This window comes from Panicum virgatum, chromosome 3N (genome assembly GCF_016808335.1).
Source record: "Panicum virgatum strain AP13 chromosome 3N, P.virgatum_v5, whole genome shotgun sequence".
NCBI lineage: Eukaryota > Viridiplantae > Streptophyta > Magnoliopsida > Poales > Poaceae > Panicum > Panicum virgatum.
The window spans coordinates 67462655-67484798 of record NC_053147.1 but is presented as its reverse complement, the minus strand read 5'-3'; the positions used below and the strand labels follow the sequence as shown (position 1 = coordinate 67484798).

At 45.5% G+C, this 22144-nt stretch overlaps 1 pseudogene; it reads right to left on the bottom strand.

The window, feature by feature from the left end:
* Positions 1 to 386: 386 nt before the first annotated feature.
* LOC120668052 lies at positions 387 to 21955 on the bottom strand (annotated as a pseudogene).
* Between the last annotated feature and the right edge of the window lie 189 nt (positions 21956 to 22144).

The window sequence follows — 22144 nt, the reverse complement described above, 5'->3', positions numbered from 1 at the left end:
GAAAAGGCACTGCTCTGTTGATAAATACTAGAAAAATACATATGACTTGTGAGTGAGCTATTGGTAAATCATCATATAGGATGTCCCTGGACGATCATATATGCTATGCTAATTAAAGCAAAAAAAAGGGTTAAATTGGAACTATCTCTGCTCTTCTTGGGCGTGTTCGATTGGCTTGCTATGGCTGCTGCTGCACTACACATGATCAGTTCGTGCTACAGCAATACTGCATGCATGATGCTGCCGCAGCAGCCGCAGCCCGCTGCAGTAAGCCAAACGAATTATGTGCTTTTGGAAGTTTGTGAGTCCTTAAAACTCCATATGCCATTCGCACATTAACAATGCTGGGAAACAATTTACAAAAATACGGCACATGATAATTGCAACTAAATTGCGAGTAGTCTTAGTTCCCTATTTTCCCTATAGCATATCATCTTGCAGACACTGGCACTGGGGAGTGGGGACAAGGGGGATGAAGCATCAAAAATATCATCTCTGCCTGCTGCATCACAGCCTGCAGTGCTTTCTGTTTCCATATTACCTTCCAAGACCTTCACAACCTGCGACATGGCAGGTCGCTTGCTGCAGTCATGCTGCAAGCACCAGACAGCTAGCTTGATTGCTTCTGTCATTTCTGATCCATGTGACTCGATATCTTCACCCTGATTGCTCACTATATCCAGAACTTGCCCAACCTTGATTTTCTCTTGCAGTATGTTAATTAGATTAGCGCTCCCCTCAGGCTGATTGTTTTCCAGGTTTTTCCTTCCGTTCACTATTTCCAGCACGACTACACCAAAGCTGTAAATATCTGCCTTCTCAGTGATCGTTGATGACAACCACTCCGGTGCTAGGTAACCCCTTGTTCCTCTGATTTTGGTCATCACATGGCTTTGATCCTGTCGATCAGCTTTGCTAAACCAAAGTCAGATATCTTTGCATTGAACTTGTCATCAAGGAGGATATTTCCAGGCTTGATATCAAGGTGAGCAATCTTCTGTCGGCATTCTTCATGAAGGTAGGCCAAACCCTTTGCAATGTCTAGGATAATCTTGTATCGAGTTGCCCAACTGAGCGAACGACTTTGGTTTTTATTAAATATCCATTTATCCAGAGATCCGTTGCTCATATGCTCATAGACATGGAGCCTGTGGAATTTGTCAGAGCAGTAGCCAATCAGTCTGACAAGATTAATATGATGGATGCTGCCAATGGTGATGACTTCGGCCATGAATTCTTCCTTTCCATGTCCAATGTCACGCAAGCATTTGACGGCAATCTTGACATTTCCAAGTTTCCCCTCATACACCGGCCCAAATCCTCCTTGTCCCAGCTTTCTGCTGAAGTTATTGGTTGCTTCTCTCAGCTGTTTGTAGGAGAACCTTGTCGGCATCCCAGCCACTCCTTTAAATGGATCATCCTCTTCCATCCTCTTCACTATTGTTCTTCTGATCATGAAAATGAGGAGGCAGATGACTGCAACCAGAACAGGAACACCGATGTGGTAAGCAGTTGCATTTATTTTCTTACTTGATGGCAGTGGTAATATCTGCACCTTGACATATGCAGATAAATTATATCCAATAGCTTCTGGCTGGTAATTCATGAGTGAGAAAATCTTTGGCAATAGAAAGCAGGATCCATTATTAGAGACATTTTGATGCTGAAAAAAGACCGCCTTGCATGAACAGGCCTTTAAGCATGCCTCCTTGCAGCTTTCTTCGTTGGTAGTCCAATTGTATGCAAAATTGAAGTACGTGACATTTGGGAGTGGCAGAAGCTGATGATATTGAATCAGGTCACACGACAGAGGAGTTTTTAGGAAGCAGCCCAGGTTAGGTTGCCGGCTATCCAACTGTTGGAAAAGGTCATCATCAGAAGTTGCACTTGGGCAACTACACTGTCCTTGTGAACAGATACCATATTCTCCACTGTAAGGATCGTGGCCCAAGAAGGGGGGTTGAATTGGGACTTTTTCAAATTTATACCTAGTTCTTAACCTAGACTAGTATTGCCCAAGCTACAAATTTGAAACCTAGTCACTAGATCATGCTAGCAAAAGGTCCTTAGACAGGTAAACACACTATCATTATCATTTTGTCTAGATGGTTGCACACTAGCAAGATCAAAACCTAAGCAAGAGTTCACACTACCATGCAAGTTGTCCTAGTCAATCTATAAGCAATCAAAAGCAAGAATAACAACAAATGGATTTAATTGCTTGAAATAAAAGTAAGAGACACGAGACAACCGGATTTTTTTCCGTGGTATCGAGGAGTTGACGCTCCCCCCTAATCCACGTTGGAGCACCCACACAAGGGTATAGCTCCCTTGCTTTACCAAGGAGCAAGTGATCACTAAGAATGCTCCTTTTCCATCTCTAGAACGACGAGCTTCACACCGTGTACAATCTTCTTGTCTTGGGGCTCCCACAAACTCCAAGAGCTCACCAAGAACCTCCCGATCACCAAGACCGGCTAGGTGCTGTCAAACACCAAGAGTAACAAGCTCCTAAGCCTTCACTTGACATACACTCAGTTGGTCCTAGCTCAAGCACACTTGCTACACTTGCAAATGTTGAATTCTTCAAGGTTGAAGTACAATCAATGTACTAGATCTTCTCTCTTTTGCTCAAAGCACTTTCTCTTCTTCTCAAGGGTGGCCTCAGGTATTCAAGGTGTCAAAGGCACTTCAATTGAGCCAGGGGTGCCCTTATATAGAGTGGAGAGGGTCACATAGCCGTTGGAAGTCCACTGCAGAAAAACCGTGACCATCGGAAGATACGACGGGTGACAAATTTGAGGCGTCGGTTCAACCGGTCTCTCTGTGTCCAATTAGTAGCCGTTGGGGTTTCTGACACAGTATCCAGGCTTGCGTCATTGCACCGGTGCATGCTCCGTAAAGATATCGGTTCAACCGGTGCTGAAGAGGTTCACTGATCAACTCAAACAAGCTCTCTGGAACATAGTACATCCAATGCACCGGTGGTTGATTCTGAAGCGTCGGTTCAACCGGTGCTGAAGACAAGTTGAGGTCCACCAAAACATGCTCTCTGAAACATAGTACATCTAATGCACCGGTGCTTTTCTTGGGACCATCGGTTCAACCGGTGCTATAGAGATTGTTGATTTGATTTCTGCTTGCATCTAGAGAGATAGACCGACAGGGGCGTCGGAACTTCCGCCAGGCGTCGGATGCACCGATGCTAAGGCATCGGTTAAACCGGTGCTGCTGTTTTTCTTCGTTTTCAACTGAATTGACTTGGATTTGAATGTAACTTTGATTGTTTCTTCTTTCCAGCGTTGTGTTTACTTCTATTGACCATCTTGGGCTGTTTGTGAGCGAGTGTGCAAGATTTCTAAGACCAACTCAATTTTGGTCAAGCTACTAACTCATGAACCCCTCTTAATAGTACGGTCAAGAACTAAAAACTATAAACCCTAGCTAAATCAAGTGTCATTCATCTCCTTGTGACACTTGATACTAGAATGGTCCTTAATCTTTAAAATTGAGTCCTTGTCACGCATGGTTGTTCCGAATTGAGGGGTCTCCTTTCACATTTCATATGAGACTAGACTAATCATTAATTTTTCCTTCAAAACACACGTTAGTCGCATACGGTTGTCATTAATCACAGAAACTTACCATTAGCATCTATCGGCCTAGATGCGCTTCAATCTCCCCCTTTTTGGTGATTGATGACAACACAAAGTAGAGATACAAAGATATGAAATTGAAAAGCGATCAACAAGCATGCATTACTAGAAAAAGCACATGTAGGGACATGTTAACACAGAGCAAACACAATATCCAAATAACATGTCCATACATAAAATCCATGAAGATCCAATCACACCACAAACCACAAAGCTCCCCCTATCTCTACTCCCCCTAACTATATCCCCCTTTGGCAACAAAGCACCAAAAAGGAAGGCGATCTAGTCCTGAGCTGGAGAAGGTGGGGTCTTCAGGCTCGGTCCGGTGGAGAACTAAGCGACGGAGTCGTCGGCGTCGTCGTCCGTCCAGTCTTCGTCGACCGAAGAGGACTTCTGCTCGACCGGAGTCGTCGGAGCAGCAGAAGTAGCTATAGTAGCAGTAGCAACTGGCTCGGTGACGACCGTGGAGTCCGTCGGAGGAGCAGACGTGACGGGAGTCAGGTCTGGCTGAGTGGGGCGCACAACGGACGGACGAAGCACCTCAGGCTGTGAGGGTGACTCGAACGTGAGGGACTGAGCTGAGGGGTGCTGTAGCTGATGAAGAACCTGCTGCTGCCTGAGGAACTCTGCACGCTGCTCGGCAGTCCAGACACTAGGCTGTGGAGCAAGAGCCGGAGTAGTAGTGGAAGTAGGAGCAGGGCTGGCAAACAACCCGGTCTGAAGAAGGGGTGACATCGGGAAGGACGCCAAGGGTGTATGCACAAAATCGTCAACAGGTGGAGCAGAAGCAGTGGGGTCGAACTGGAGCTGCTGGGGTATAGGGAGCTGAGGCTCAGGCAGTCCAGTGTGATGGTATAGCTGACCGAAGCATCCCGAGAAGAATGTGAACATCTGCTGCTGAATCTGGGACTGCTGCTGAAGTTGTAACCTCATGGCCTCCTGCTGCTGCCGGATCCCCTCAAGTACTAGTGTCTGAGCCTCCTGCTGGCGAGCCTGCTCGGCTTGCATGCTTAGCTGAGCTGCAGCAAATCGGTCCTGCTTGTCAGAGAGCCTCTGAAGAATAGCAGCGAGTGAATCAGGCTGAGTGACCTGAGCAGTGGTAACTGGAGGAGCAGAGGTGCGGGCTGCACCAGAGGATCCTGCCTCATCATCATGAGCACCTCGAGGGACGGTAACAGTGGGTATGAAGTCCTCGTCATCCTCCGAGTCATCTGAGTCTGTGTCCAGGTAGTGTGGGAGCTGGGCCTCTGCCGCTGCGAGTGAAGCGTCCTCAGCTGCAGTGGGATCATCCACAACTCTACCCTCAGCCAAAACACGCTCATCCAGAATCCAATGTGCCCTACGCTGGCCTCTCGGGCCACGACGACCGTCTCGAGGAGTAGTAGGTGAGTAAAAACTGAAGTGCATCATCGACTGCTCTAGCTCATCCATATGAGCATTCTGACTGAGCTGAGCGAGTATCCAGCAGATCCAATGAGCAAAAGGATGGCGACGGTGAACTGTCATCCCATCCAGGATCACGTCCTCTAGCTCGCAGATAAAGAAGTCGACGAGGTCAAAGTCTCATCCTGTCATGATATACAATAGTAGCCACTGCTGCAGAGCTGTGATCCCCTCGTTGTATCCAATCCGGAACAACAGACTCTTCCGCAAAGTTAGGTGTACGGTGTGAGCCACGAGAGTCAGTCTGTCCGGGGTCCTCGGTGTGCCAGGCAGAAAGGGCTGCTGAAAGAGAACGCTGACCTCCTCGTCAGACGAGACGTGAGACTCATGAGGACGAGGAGGAGGCACCGTGTTGCCATAAGCCTGATAGTGCAAGAAGTGTGACTCCTCGGCAATCTGAACTACTAGCAGGGTAGCCAAATGTGTTCGAGTCAATCTATAATGCCTCTGCTGGAACATGAAGTCAATGAACTGCCGGTCCTCCTCAACAAATAGGGTGGCGTAGAAAAGGCGAACCCACTCTCTGATGTACCGAGACCTCTCATTAAGTAGAGCTGGCAGACCCTCATATCTCTCAAACAAGGGGAGTATGGGAATGGCTCCTGCTGCCATGCGCATAGCTACCCAGTGAAGCATTTTGTGCTCACTGATCTTGATGTCCATCTGGCAATAAGCGTGGTAGAAAGATTCCTGGAGCAGAGTGTGAAAGCGATGGTCAACTCTAACGTCCCTCTGCTCGGGAAACCACTGCTCCGGGGTGACATATCTCAATCTCTTGACCCTAGGTCCTGGAATGCCCCGAAGATCAAGCAGCTCAACCTGTGGAGGCTCCTCCTCTGTACCACTGTCCTGACCAGCTGCCTCTCTCTCACTGTCATGGCTTGCTGCCCTGTGAGTACCACCACCTCGAGTCCGTGGAAGAGAGCGGGACTCAGGTGTGGTCTGAGCTGTCTCTGGCTGACGAGTACGTCCTGAGCGACGTAACTGCTGCTGTGGCTCCCCCTGAGCCTGAGGATCCCTGATCCTGAGCGACCCCTGCCTGTCTGCTGCATCTGCAACTGCCTCTGCTCGCTCTCGCTCTCGGTCCTCACAAGTGCGCTTCTTCTTCTGCACAACCTGCTTGCCCTTGCCCTTCTTGTCTCCTGTCATCTGTCATAGAGAATTGATAGAAGATAATGGAATTAAGACAGGGAATTATGCATATACGAGATATCCACTAAAGGAAAGAATGTCCTTAAGCAAAGCATGGATTTGATTGAGCCTAAAACATGAACAACTAGTGGATAACAGCCTCGATATCGATGACACACTAAAAGATTTAAGAGATATCTATGTGTGCATATTCAAAACAAGTGACATATGTGGTCATGTGTAAAAAGGATAATGTATCAAAGAAACTTCACATGCCAAAGAGTGTGTAGACCATACCCTTGCAAATCAGGGAAGAAACCAAGTCGGAAACGACGAAACTTGTCCTTGTGACAATTCATCGAACAGCTTGAGGGCACACAAGCTTTGGGTGGAAAGGACTCAAAACGGGCTTCAGTGCATGCACGAGGGTGAGGACGTGGACAGGAGAGGCTACTCGCGCGAGATGCAAGAAGAAGGCACGTCGGTGGCGGCGAGCGGCGGCGCAGGGTGGCGAAGCGCGGGCTGCAGGGCTGCGCGGGCGCGGCGCAGAGGACGGCGTGCGTGCGTGCGCAGCGGAGCAGAGGTTCTGCGGCGGCGGCGGCGTGTGGGCGACGGCGGAGCGGCGGCGCAGGAGAGCGCGCGAGCGGCGGCGGAGGGGCGGCACAGGAGCAGCGCGCGAGCGGCCGGACGATGGTTCGATTTGGGTAGGACGAAGATGATTGTGAAGCTGATGTGTGGGCCCCGCGAGAAAAACAAGAGAAAAGGTGCATCGGTGTAACTTTGACCAGATTTTAACGAGTTTGAACGAGGTTAACAGAGGGGCATCGGAAGATCCGCCACAGAGCCATCAGAGCATCCGACGGGCGTCGGTGCAACTGCAGGAGTAAGGTCCAGAGACGCTGCAAGGGCCAAAACTCCACGCAGTAGCACCGGAAGAACCGATGCTCTGGCATAGGTTCATCCGCCAACCATCGGATGCACCGGTGGCCGTCGGTGTAACAGTCGGAGATTGTTCCAGAGACGATGCAGAAACTGAGCCACGAAGACTTAAGCACCGGTTGAACCGATGCATGGTAAACCAGGACGTCGGTTTAACCGGTGGTTAAGAGAATTTTTTGCTGAACTACAAACTCTACTTCTGATCCAAATTTTCAAAACCAAAACCATAAATACTCAATTTGGACCATTTTCGAGAGACAACCTCACCCCTCAAACACTCATACATATAGTTCTCGCAAGCTTTTACATAAACATAGGCAAATTAAGATCCAAGCGAGGTTTAAACACAAAAAACCAAATGTATGAGCCACTTTGCCTATGAACTTAGAGATTGAAACTTTAAGTTCGATAGGACGTGGCTCAATAGGCATGAAAGCGCAATATTGATCTTATCACTCTTGTAGAGATGATATATCGTATTTAGCATGAATATCTTTCTTGAAGTGTGATTTGCTCCCTTGTGATGCTACTAACGTGATGCAATGACAATGCAAAGCAAGAAATTAAACATGGATGCATTCTATATGACAAGCTCATGCATTGCAAAAATTTAAATTTATCTTGTCAAGTTTGAACCCTTGGCAAGCTTCTTCATGATGAACCATTCTTCATGCCATGAGCGAAACCAAGACCACCGGCTCATGCAAGACCCATTTTCATCACTATCTTGACAAGGTTAGACAAGCCCCTAGCATTTATACATATGAAATGCATCTATATGACAAGTCAATTACATGACGTTAGAAGCATCTAGAACATTAAGATCACTTCGCAACCTACAAAAGGTGCTCTCATCTAGAGGTTTGGTGAAGATATCCGCCAATTGATCTTCGGAACGAACACCACAAAGTAGTATATCATTCCTTGCCACATGATCTCTTAGAAAGTGATGGCGAATATCTATGTGCTTGGTGCGAGAGTGTTGAACCGGGTTATTTGCAATTTTAATGGCACTCTCGTTATCACAAAGGAGCGGGATCCTATCTAATACTACACCATAGTCTAAGAGGATTTGCTTTAGGTAGAGGATTTGAGCACAACAAGCCCCGGCGGCAATATATTCCGCCTCCGCGGTTGACAAGGCCACGAAATTTTGTTTCTTTGACGACCAAGAGACTAAGGAACGCCCTAGCAAGTGGCACCCACCCGATGTACTCTTGCGATCCACACGACATCCAGCAAAGTCCGAATCCGAGTATCCCAAGAGTGTAAAACTAGCACATTTGGGGTACCACAAGCCTATGCTAGGCGTATGCTTGAGATATCTAAGGATCCTCTTAATGGCACTAATGTGAGATTCCTTAGGATTAGCTTGAAAGTGGGCACACATGCATACGCTAAACATGATATCGGGCCGAGATGCGGTTAGGTAAAGAAGTGACCCAATCATGAAACGATAGAGAGTTTGGTCAACCAATTTACCTCCCTCATCCAAGTCAAGATGTCCATTAGTTGGCATTGGAGTCTTGATCGGCTTGCAATGATCCATCTTGAATTTCTTGAGAATGTCCTTTGTATACTTTTCTTGATGGATGAAAGTCCCTTCCTTCAATTGCTTTATTTGAAACCCAAGGAAGAAATTGAGCTCACCGATCATGGACATCTCGAATTCCCTAGCCATCATTTCTCCAAATTCTTTGCAAAGAGTGGGGTTAGTTGAACCAAAAATGATATCATCAACATAAATTTGACATACAAATAGCTCTTCATTGATGATTCTTGTGAATAGAGTTGTATCCACCCTCCCGATCTTGAAGCCTTTATTGAGAAGGAAGTCACGAAGGCGTTCATACCAAGCCCTTAGCGCTTGCTTGAGCCCGTAGAGCGCCTTGTGCAACCTATAAACATGATTAGGATATCTAGGGTCCTCAAACCCGGGAGGTTGTTCAACAAACACCAACTCATTAATAAAGCCATTTAAAAACGCACTCTTCACATCCATTCGAAAGAGTTTTATGTTGTGATGTGAAGCGTACGCTAAAAGGATACGGATGGCTTCAAGTCTTGCAACGGGGGCAAAAGTTTCTCCAAAATCCAACCCTTCAACTTGTGCAAAGCCCTTTGCCACAAGTCTTGCCTTGTTGTGAACCACTACACCATGCTCATCTTATTTGTTGCGGAAGACCCACTTAGTACCAATGATATTCTTGTCTTGAGGACGTTCTTTAAGAACCCAAACTTCATTGCGGGTGAAGTTGTTGAGCTCTTCTTGCATGGCCATCACCCAATCCGGGTCCTCAAGAGCTTCATCTATATTTGTGGGTTCCAAGCAAGAAACAAACGAGTAATGTTCACAAAAAGAGGCACATTGACGTCTACGAGTTTTTACTCCACCGGAGAGGTCACCCATGACCAAGTCAATGGGATGATTTCTTAAAGTTCTTGTAAGCCTCTCTTGTGCTTGAAACGTTGATTCTTCTAGTGATTTGCCATCTTGATCTTGAGCTTGGGCTTGTTCACTTGTGATGTGCATGTCATCAAATGGAAGTTGTTCTTCAATCACTTGTTCACCTTGGGCATCATGGAAAGGAGGTGAGTCATCATCTTCTTCATCAGATGACTCATCATGGTGATGTGGTGTAGACTTGTCTTCATTCTTTGAGTCATCCTTGGAAGTGACTTCAACTTGAGTGGATGAGACTTGTAGCTCTTCTGCCTCCTCCTTTGGCTTGACTTGCCCAATAGTAATGTTCTTCATGACTTCTCGAAGTGGTTCATCACCTACATCATCACAAGAGAAAACTTCCCCTTGGGAGCCATTAGTCTCATCAAACTCCACATCACAAGTTTCTTCAATCTTGCTTGTAGCACTATTGAATACTCGATATGTTTTGGAGTTTGATGAATAACCAACAAGAAAACCAACATCACATCTACTTTCAAACTTGCCTAGGTGCTTCCTTTTCTTGAATATGTAGCATTTGCAACCAAACACCCGGAAGTAGGAGATGTTGGGCTTCCTCCCAATGAGAAGCTCATAGGGTGTCTTTCCCAAGAAGTGGTGGAGATAAACTCGGTTGGATGCATGGCATACGTTGTTGATGGCTTCGGCCCAAAATCTTTGCGATATGCCATAGTCATCCAACATTGCTCTTGCAAGAGTGATTAATGACTTGTTCTTTCTCTCCACCACTCCATTTTGTTGGGGTGTGTATGTTGATGAAAACTCATGCTTGATCCCCATGTCGTTGCAAAGCTCTGATTTTTTGCTAACTAATGGTCAAAAAGCTTTGATGGCTGTCTTTTTTTTGAATTATAATACTGTATTTTGAAATGGAATTTTATGAGAGTTCTCCTATATAGTATATCTTTCCAAAGGGGCTAATGGCTCCCTCCTGATATGCTAAATCAAACAGAATCACTCCCTTTGTAAAAAAATAAAATAAAAATTTGGTTTTGTCCTAACTCAAACTATCATAAGTTTTGCTAAGTTTATAGAAAAAAGTATTAAAGTCTATACTACCGTATAAATATTATTATTAGGTAGATTCATGATGGAATATATTTTTATATTTATTTGTCATCATAAACCTTAATATTCTTATCTATAAATTTGGTCAAACTTAATTTGATTTGTCTTGAGACGAAACTGGGTTTTCATTCTTTTGTGGACTGTGGGAGTAGTAAACTAAACTAGTACATGGTGGTGCTCCTGGTGATCCAGAAATCCATATACTTTGGCATGCAGTGACTGTTTTTCGCAAGCATGCAAGAGAAACAAATACTTATAGCTCTAACGGCGACACGCACTTTCCTTGTAAGTAATGTATGTTAATTTTGTTGCTTGCTTGCTCAGAGGCCATGTAACGTTGCATACGCACCACCCATCACGCACTAGTGTAAGGCTTCCAGTCAGAAATAAAAAGGTCAAGTACGTCTTCAGCTCCTGCTCGTTGGATTCGACGATGTCCGTCTTCCAAGCTAGACCTGGCTGTAGCTTTCTGCAAGGGTCAAACTAAATCAGCAACTCATTATCATGGATTCATGGCATAGGGGTCTTGAGGTTGCTTGGATTGTCATGGGGTAGGTGTATATATATCATCTAGCGATGATTTGTCCGATGATACTCTTGTTTATCCTTTCTGGCTCACGCCGGGCATGACTGGCCATCTTTATGGACCCAATGTGCGTACGTGATGCTAGTTTTATTGTGTGCGCGCGCCTACATTGATGAAATAATTGATACTTGAAAGTGATCGGGTGCTCTAGCCTAAGAGGGGGAGGGGGTGAATTAAGCACTAATAAAAACTTAGACCTATGGCTCCAACTAGTTTGCACAAAACTTAAACTAAAACATGCTATCAAAATGTGCAACTAGGTTGTTCTAGTGTAAAACCCCTATCCCAAAAGAGTTTAGCAACCTATAGCCTTTCCTACCAAGAAACTATTCTATGAAAGTAAAGGCATACAAATTACTAGAAAGAAATGCGGAAGCTTAAAGAGCGGGATAGGAGATAGCAAACTCTTGACGCGGGTGTTTATCCCGTGGTTCGGTTAGCCACAAAGGCACACCTACATCCACGTTGTTGTAGCACTCACTAAGAGTATTGCTACTCGGCCACCAAGTCTCTTCCGTGAACACAATCACGGTCACCTTGGCCCCGGGTTCCACTAAGGAGCTTTTCCACAAAGGATGGGGGTCTCCACGTCCCCCGCACAAAGGTGTCGTCGCCGCTCCACACCAAGTCGGAGGGTCGATGACGTTGCCGGCGAGCTTCACGCTCCAAGGTGCCGGCGCACCAAGCTCTTGTTTTGGTTCACTAATGAACCACAGCACAAAGGCTCTAAGCCTTGCAAACTCACTCACTAAGAGCTAATTCTTTACATAACACTCTCAAAGTGTGCTAAGGGCTAAAGATATGATCTTGATGTTCTTGTATGGCTTGGAGATGTTCTTGGGTGTATGTGGGATGTCCAGCAACTCCAGCAATCTTCAAATGGCCGGGGTGAGGCGTATATATAGGCCACCAAGTCTTGTAGCCGTTGCTCCAACGGTTAGCTGAAAATCTGCGTACCACCGGAAGAACCGATGCCTCTTGGCGGGGTAGCGTCGGTTCATCCGGTCACTCATAACACGAAGTAGCCGTTGGACTCCTGACGGCTGACGCAGAGACCACCGGTTGAACCGATGCTTTGCACCGATGCCTCACCGGTTCAACCGGTGCTGAAGGAATCTTCTCCTGGACGCTGACGTCATTACACTGGTGGTATGCACCGATGCTCCGTCGGTTGAACCGGTGCTGAAGAAACTTCTTCTGGGCACTTGACATCGTCTCTGGTACAAAGGACGGCCATTGCACCGATGCCCTATTTTGGACCGTCGGTTCAACCGGTGCCTATAGGCTGACTTGGCTTCGATTCCCTTCTGCACCAAAGTATCAAGGCGTCGGTTCTTCCGACTACCATCGGATGCTCCGATGCCCTGGCGTCGGTTCTTCCGGTGCTCCTGAATCGAAGAGCTTTCAGGGCGCTGCCCTGAGACCCGCGAGGGGCGGCTCCCCCTCGACCCCGTCCGCTAACCGGGTAGCGGAACCCCCGTAGGGGCAGTCCATCGGGCCTTGCTACGCCTATCTTCTCTTTCTCTTTGTCATCACTTGAACCTAAAAGCCTGAGAATGATCACCTTAACAATCATATTAGTCCAAGTGTTGTGTTGTCATTCGATCACCAAAATCACTCGAAATGGCATCAATGGTGCCATGTTCGTTACAATACTGCGTGTTATAGGAGTATATATTACTGACGACAAGTGCACTTCACTCGGGTAAGCGCCAGCTTCATCAGCGCCAGCTCACAATACACTATACATGCGTATAAATCTGAAGAATGGGCAAACCAGATAGATCACTTATAAGTGGATAATGAGGCGGTTAAAAAACGATTTTTTTTAAATTGGTTTATTCTTATTTATTAAAATAATCTTTTGTATCGCCGAGACCCGGTTTCAAACCAAGCCTTAACAAGCTAAGGCTATCCTTACCAAGCCTTCCATCCCACCTTCCATTTCATATTTTATTTTAAACTCCACTCTGTCTACAGTGCAAAATAGTGCAAAACAGTGAAATGCAAGTCCATTTGCAAGCCTACTGATGAGCTTAGCCTAAGCTGGAATTGATTTCCATTTAAAATCAACTCGATTTTTGATTTAAAAGAAAAGGATAACACAACCCAAGCAACTCTAGATATATAATAGCCATCGATCCACCTCAATATGCTTTTTTGTCAAACCGTAGGTGAAAGGCAGCCGACCCATGCATGAATCATGTACGGAACAACATTGTTAACGAGAGAGTGTTCAAATGAGCCATCACTTTTTGCTAAGAGGACCTAATAAAAATTACTATATTAATTGAAGATAAGATAAAAAACTAGGACCTTCAAATTTTATGAACATGTAGCGGTCTATATTAAATCATATATCAAACACAACATAAAAGGGGAAAGATCTACGTCATTGATTGTTATGATCATCCAACGGTCTATATCAATCCAATTCTTTTTAGAAAAATAGCACTACAATATATAGTACATTGCTAAAGAAATTCATCATTTTGAACATTGTGTGGCGTAGACTAGAATAATTGTTTATTCCATTGTGATAACTACGGGTGCAGTCTAGCTAGCTAAAACTCATTGTTATAAAAAAATATAGTAGGACAACTTATAAAATGTATAATAAGCATTAGAGTTTCAACTTAACACGCAGATAAAGAACTGTAGCAACTTAATAGGATCAAAATTTGGAACCCAAAAGTAATATAGATTCGTACCTAGACCACATACGATACAACAATATGTAATCTATATTTGCTAAGGTTTTAACTAAAGGCAAACATAGAATCAGGGATGACGCAATGCAAAGCAGAAAAAATATGGATATAGATAGTAAAATATATGGTGTAATTCATTAGTTTATCACAACCAAAAGAGCATATGGATTATTAATAGGTACCACTGGCAGATATTGCATACGAAGATCAGTAACTTTGATTAGCTATAGGTAATACTTAAATTTGCTAAGATTCTTGTCCGTGCAAGAGCACAGGTGGACGTGCTAGTATGATTAATCGTAGGGCTTGATAGCATCTAGCAGCAGTTGTAGGGGTGGGGTTCGGTTAGACCGAACCGATCGGTTCGGTCTTTCGGTTTTCTAGGAATGTTTGGGTAGGTGAAATGAGGAACCGATCGGTCTTTAGAAAAAGTTAAGACCGAGAAGTTTGGTCTCGGTTTTTTCGGTTTCAGTCTCGGTTTTAACCGAACATTAGGAATAATGATTTCTATAGGATAAAAATAATATATTTTCTTATGTTTTAGTGCAAATCACAAGATAGAAAATCCTTCAATAAGTGTCAAACATAGCCGAATAATACATCCTTAATACTTAGATAATTTGATAGTACATTACTTATTTAACACACAAAAATGACATGATCATACTTACTTCGGTTTTTTTGGTTACTTTGGTTAACAGACCCTAGGGACCGATACCGAACCAATAACTTCGGTTAGTGGAAAATGGAGACCGAGACCGAGACCGAAATTTTCAAGGTCTCGATTATTTCGGTCCCAGTTAGTTCGGTTCAGATCAGTTTTTTAGTTTCGATTAATTATGCCCACCCCTAATCAGCTGAATATAACGAATTTAGCCTTGTGCGTCGCTTTGATCTGCAACAATCTAGCCTCGTCACGCGGATACATGTGTTACAGGTGGCGTAGTAGTCATAACGCCGCTGTGGCTTTCTTTGAAGTGTCGACGATCAGGTGGCGGTTGTGAGTTGGGTCCGATTCCGACCCATCAGATACGCATAATGCCCGAAGTCCCTCGTAGTGGACAACTGGACATGCATGGATACACTATGTTTGAGACTGATTTTCAAAGACACACAGAGAGATTATAACAACCGTACCTGCTACGTAATATAGCTAGTTACAGTATAAACAAACAGAATGATGCCGTTTGCGTTTGTGGCAGATGGATCGACGACCACACTGCAACGAGATAATAAACGGCTTGGCTTTGCTTTAATTTGCTATATATATGTAACCCCTACTGCCCTACACACGCACGCACCAGTGACCAGACTATATATAAAAGGCGTCTGAATATAATCTTCCGAAACAGAAGTTGGTCTCACTAGTGTTCTTTAATGTTCCGCTGGCTCGCTTTTGCTTTTTCACTCGTGATCTGTTGTCTTACCAGCAAAAGTGGATGCAGCACGCGCGCGTGAACGAAGCATGCAGCAGCAGCATCTGATGGAGTATTGAGCGACCGGCCGGCCGGCCGGCAGAGTAGTCAAGCTTAGGGCAGCAGGATCAACATAGGCTGCACACGCACGCCCACGGTGAATGAAAATGATCTGAATTTAATAAATTGTCACTGCATGCATGCACTTTTAATCAATCTTCCCCAGTTACTGTCAGCTGCTAGTAGTACTATTTTCAGCAAGTCTTTATAAGCATGCATGGCGCCGGCCGCCGTAAAATTAAAGCTAGCTACTCCGATCAGTAAGACTGCGCGAAGTAGTCTTGTATCGGTCGTCCATCGATCGGGCAAGCCGCAAGAGGGCCTCCATCCAGGTTAATATAGATAACAAAACGCCATAATAATAGTGAGAGGGGTGCAACATATATAGAAAAGCCAATGTAAACGCGAGAAATTCGCTAGATGCTGCCGTATGAGTGATGAGTGATGACCAATATTATTCCGTTATTATTGCAGCAGATTAAAAAGAGATGGGTGATGGATTGGAGGAGTAGCAAGTCAAAAAAGAGTTGCTAGTTTTTAGCTAGCAGTAGCAGGAGATGGTCTGCAGGTGTGCGGTGCATGCTGTGTTCAGGGGCGGAGCCAGGAATTTGTTTTTTTCATTATTAGGGGGGCCAATCATGCTAATTTATATAAAAATTTAATTAAAATTTAAATTTTCAATGTAAATTTGGGAGCCATAGGGGGGCCAGGCCCCTGCCCGCCCCCTGTCTACGCCCTGGCTGTGTTAGTGTGTTAGGAGAGAGATGCAACGATATGTATGTATGCATGCATGAAGCGTGCACAGGCACGCACGCACGCACGGTGGTGTACATAACCCAAGCCAAATTTTTGTGTGCGTGTGAGCATGTTGTCGGTGTTTAGTAACGACTGTACACCACGAGATATTCTATAAGGTGCTTTTGTGGTGTCTAGATCAACTTGTAGCTTGATGGTTGCAAACAAAAGGCAAAGGAGAACGCGATCTAGATAGGTTCCGGCCGCTAGATCGCGTAATACCGTACATTCTGTATATTGTGGATTGTGTTGATGTTGCGGTGTTCTGTTGGTTGTTTCGACTTGTCCTTCAGGGGTGCCCCCTGCCCGCCTTATATAATCTAGCGGAACAGGGGTTACACGATGAGTTTGCCCTATCCGACCTACTCCCTCCATCCCAGAAAGAGTGACGTTTTGGGTCCTCGTGCAAAAGTTCGATTGTTCGTCTTATTCAAAAAATTTATAAAACTTTAAAATTACAAGACACGTTTAAACTACTTGTGATTATAAATCAAATTATGAAAAAATAAATATTTTTCTAAAGGTTTTTAAATAAGACGAGCGATCGAACTTTTGCACGAGGGTCTAAAATGACACTCTTTTTGGGACAGACGGAGTATAAGTTCTATTCGGTCTAGGATTAGAATCGTATCCGTACTGAATACGCAAACACTAATACTTGCTTTATTCTATAGTGCATCCCGCCGTATATTTGGGCCAAACTTCTTGCGTCTTGAACTGGTTTGTTGGGTCATATTATTGGGCCCTCCTGTATATCACATCTCATATTTGTTCCCTAAAGTACTAGGAGGTATTTATCCCCCACACACGTACACTGCTTCGTTTTGTCTAGAGAGACAGCGGCGATCGACGATTAAGCTTAAAAGAAAAAAGAGATGCAGATCGATGATCTAGATAGTTGTCGGCAGCTGGATGCTTAATTGATTTATGATCTATTTCAGGACGAAAAGAGGAGGCAACGTATAACGGAGTAGACCGGACCTGCCTCGAGGAGCTTGGTCACCTCCATCCTCTGCGTGATCTGATCCTTTCGCAGAATTTAAGGGCATGTTTACTTCCACTCTCATTTTTAAAATCTTATTCTCAACCAAACGTCATCTATGTTACATCTTACAGATTTTAAATATAAAATCTCATAGTGGTTTTTTAGATATTGTGCATTATCTAGATTCTTAGAATCCCATGGTAACCAAACACTACCTAAATGAACTTGAACAGTAGTGAGCCAGATCTAAAACAAATAAGACAAGACATATAAGGGTCGGGAATCATCAGAGTGTTTGGTTTGAGGAGTTACTTCATCCCACATGAAGTGATGCATCATGAGTTCATGCCATGAATTTTGATGGGTCACCCTTTTGTCCGGGTTGGGGTTACCAACCGGGATAAAAGGGTTGGACCTTTTGTCCCGGGTGGAGCCACCAACCGGGACAAAAGGGGGATCTTTTGTCCGGGTTGGTACCTCCAACCGGGACAAAAGGCCCCTGTCTCCCCCGCTGGCCCGGCTAGCCTTTGGACCCGGGACAAAAGCCACCTATTGTCCCAGGCCCAAAGACAACCGGGACAAAAAGCCTGGAACAAAGGCCTATTCTGTAGTAGTGCACGTCAAATATTTAAGGACGAAAGTAGTATTATAGTATAGCTGTGTTGGTAAACACTGAATGTGGCCGCGTCGCCCCGACCAAATTAAACCAAACTTGACGCGTCCACCAGCGAGCTTGCTGCACTTTGCGCGCACGAGTGTGTGCGTGGGATGGGATCGGACGTCGTTGACGACGAAGACGATCGAGATGAGTGGAAAATTAAACCACGCATTTCTCCGATCTATCCGATCCACGGAGACCGGGTCATCAGCTAGCCACCGCGAATCCGCGATGCACGGCCAGTTTGCTGCTCCGCTCCCGGAAGAGAGGGCGACTGACTTACTGACCGAATGACTAGCTAACCGGTAAGGTAGCTATAGCATATGCCCGGGCGGCCGGCTAATTAACTGGTCAACTAATCTGTACTACTATATTGCGCAGCACTTCTGACAAATAGGGATGCAAGTGTGTGAACGCCTCCAAATACCCCATATGCGTGGACGACTAGCTTTAATCTGAGCGATGATTATCCATGCACGATGAATGATCCACTGGCAGGTTAGTGCTAATTAATAATGACACTTTTCAGAATTCTTTATGACCATTTTCAGGGGGGGTTTTCATTCTCATTAAACAATACTACCTCACATCTTTTATGTTTGACGCTAGGTAGTATAAAATTGTGTTTTGAATATAAAAGAACAGATGGAGCGTGACACATCAGCATGTTTGGCAGTGCGGTTATAAAGAAAGATGAGACGAAAGAGTTTTATCTGATCAGGATACACTGTTACCTATGTACAAGATGTTATGCCATTTTTTGATAACCATGTAGTAGAACTCTCACTGCTACGCATTGCCCCTGTGATAAGCCACGATTGCATTGCATCGCATTGACGACGGCCATGTAACGACCCAATGCACTTAAACATGATTTAAGTTTAGCATAGAGCAAACATAAGCATCATTTCATCACCCATGTATGATTGAGCATGTTTGGGGTATAGAAAATTAAAATTGGAGTTCAAAAATGGTAGTTCGGTCATACCGGAGTGTAGTTCGGTCGAACCGAAAAACACCCAGTACCTAACTAGCTGTTTGAGCGCTACAGACCGGTTGAACCGGAGTGCACAGGTGTAGTTCGGTCGAACCGAAAAACACCCAGTACCTAACTAGATGTTTGAGCGGTGCAGACCAGTTGAACCGGAGTGGCACTTCGGTTCGACCGGAGTGCACAAGTGTAGTTCGGTCGAACCGAAAAACACCCAGTACCTAACTAGCTGTTTGAGCGGTGTAGACCGGTTGAACCGGAGTAGCACTTCGGTTCGACCGGAGTGCACAGGTTTTTCATGTCGCGCTGGCAGTCAGGCCGCTTCCTAAGTGACGCGTGCCCCAACTTTTTTTTTCCGCCCCAAAGCCCCCCCCCCAAAGTGGTCTTTCAACATATTCCTCTCCTCAGTTCCCCTCCCACCCTTCTCTCTCTAAACACAAGGAAGAAGAAGGCTCTCCCTTAAGCTTCTCCCTAGATCTCAAGATTGGAGGCCTTTGGAGGCCATTGGAGCTTGGATCCCTCCTCTCTAGGTGATCCTCCCTCAATCCCCTTGCTTTTCCCCTCCTTCCCATGGTGGGAAAGCTCTAATCCCCTCTCTCCCTTGGGTTTCTCTCTCTAGGTCAAGAAGGAGCTCGTGACCCGATCTCTCTCCCTCTTGGTTTCCATCACTTGGGAAGTGTTCTTGGTGCATTCTCTACCCTAGGTAAGCAAGATTTGGTGGGTGGTTTGCTCCTCATTGAAGTTCTTGGCTTGACCCATGGTGGCCATGGTGACTTGGTGCATGTGTTAGTTTGGGGCTGCTAGCATTAGTATAGTAGTGATGAAGTAACCTTTGGTTAGAATAACATGTTCTTGATGCTTTTTTGGACTAACCTAGGTTCCCTTCTTTTTTGCTCTAGTAGGTTTAAATCTTGCTTAGACCTAGATGCTTGTTATCATACTTAGTTTAATCTTGTTGTGATACCCCTTGTGTGATGGGATAAACTTATGTTGCAATGCACTGTTTTGCAGGTCATTTTCATATGAGCATCATGAGCATGGCATTGTTCTTAATTTTCGCATCATATGCATTCGTGTAGAGACCGAGCCGGTGGTTCTAGTTGAGGGTGAGCAGCTGCAAGAGGAGTTTGGTGGCGATCCTTCTCTCAATCAACAAGGCTGGCACCACTATAACCCATCCTATTTTGGATCAAAGAGTATTATCTTGTTTGTGCATTTAATTCATATGCAATGATCTAGAGCCCAGTTGACATTCACCTTAGTGTAGCTCAATCACTAGAACAACTTGTTTGCTAGGCGTCTCGATTAATTGCTTACTTGCTTAGTCCGGTAGAAGTCGAGTGGTAGCAAGGTCACCATCGCTCGCGAGAGATAGGGCATGTCTTTCTTAATCAACTGGTAGTAAGAATGAATAAACTTTGGAGCTGAACAGTAATGTGGATCGGGACTTGGTGCAAGGTGTTGCTTGCCCAAGTCACATAAGGTTGCTAGTTGTCACCGTGGCCTTGAGCACCTTTAGTACTTACCACATACTCTATATGGGACAGGAAGCTCAGTAGCATAAGTCACCCGAGGCACCCTATGAAACTCGGGCGGGGTGGTTGAGGTGTAGCTGGAGTCTGTTGTCGCGGGAAACCGAGTGATGGTTAAACGGGCGGCCAACACACGAAGAACCGGGAGGTTAATGGCTGCTGCAATCACCCCTCCTGTGACGCGGTTCAATCCTTGGCGGATGGTGAAAGGTTCGGGCGTGCCACCTGGCTTGACCTGCTAGCCAGGAAGGTTGGAGTGGTTGACGAATCGCCCTGCACACATGGAAACAACAGACAACATTAAATTAGGCCAGATCGTCTGGATCGGCCTCTTGACAGTGCAAGGCGAGTCGGCTAGAAAGAGTCGATTGTCCTCTTGTGCGTGAATAAATATGTAATGAAGCGCAATTTGAGAATGATCAAAGATAGCAAAACCTACCTAAAGCATATTAAAGGCTATCGTTTACTTTAGATTGGTATACGCTAGTGCATGGGAGTATCAACAAAGCAAAGGGCCAGAAAGATGCTTAATCTACACAGGCAATATACGTATCCAAAGGCCAGATAAACGGGATAGCTTATCTATAGGACCATCCTAAGATTAGATCAAAAGGGCCAGATAAATAAACCTATACATTTATAGGAACATCCAAAGATCCGATCTACAACCAGTGTCGCCAAAGCATCTCTAGGAACGTCCTCTACCCATGAGCCGATCCCCATACATGAACTTATACCAGAGTCTTCAAGGAAACTCATCTAAAGGCAAACAGCAGATCTAAAACATGTAAAGAGGGGTAGAGGTAGACCTAAACTGACGTGGGATGAGTCGGTTAAGAGAGACCTTAAGGATTGGAATATCTCTAAAGAGATAGCTTTGGATAGGAGCGCTTGGAGACTAGCTATCAATGTGCCTGAACTTTGAATTTATTTCTTTCAGGTTTCATCTCTATCCTACCCCAACTTGCTTGGGAAAAAAGGCTATGTTGTTATTGTTGTTGCTGTTTGTCAAATGAATATAAAAGGAAGCATTATGAAGTACTTGGAGCAGAAGTCTGTCATAGCAATACAAACAGTACATATGAATGCAATTGTCGTGGTGCTGCAACCACGGCCGGGTGGCGGAAGGCACCCGCCCTAGCCCAGAGGGTGTGTACTCGGGGGTTAGCTAGTCCCAGTTAGATTTCACTCAAGAACACGATGAACACAGCAAGATTTAGAGTGGTTCGGGCCGCCGGAGCGTAATACCCTACGTCCACTGTGTGTTGTATTGCCTTTCCACGAGAGCGAGCGAGCTCACCAGGGCTGGTGTGTGTGTGGAGAGCTTGAAGTTCCCTGTGCGCAGCGAGCGCCTCCCCTTTATATCTCAAGGGAGGCGCTTACATGGTTGTTGGATCCCCGACAAGTGGGCCCAACGGTGTAGTATAAACTAACGTACTGTTCATACATCATGGCGTCGCAGGCCGCGGGGATCTCTCTTTTGTAGTCCCTTGCCTGCTCCTGGTGTCCCTTGTTCATCATGTCCAGGCGCCGTCTTGTCTGGACAATGCCAGACGTAGCTAGTGGCATCACCTGCCACGTAGCTGAACGGCTGTGTAGGGAGCGGCGTAGGCGGCATGATGGAAAAGTGCCGTGCCATCGTATCCATTTAATGCCGCAGACGGGCTCTGCGCGGGCGCGGCACAGGCGGCCGCACTGTGCACCTTGGTA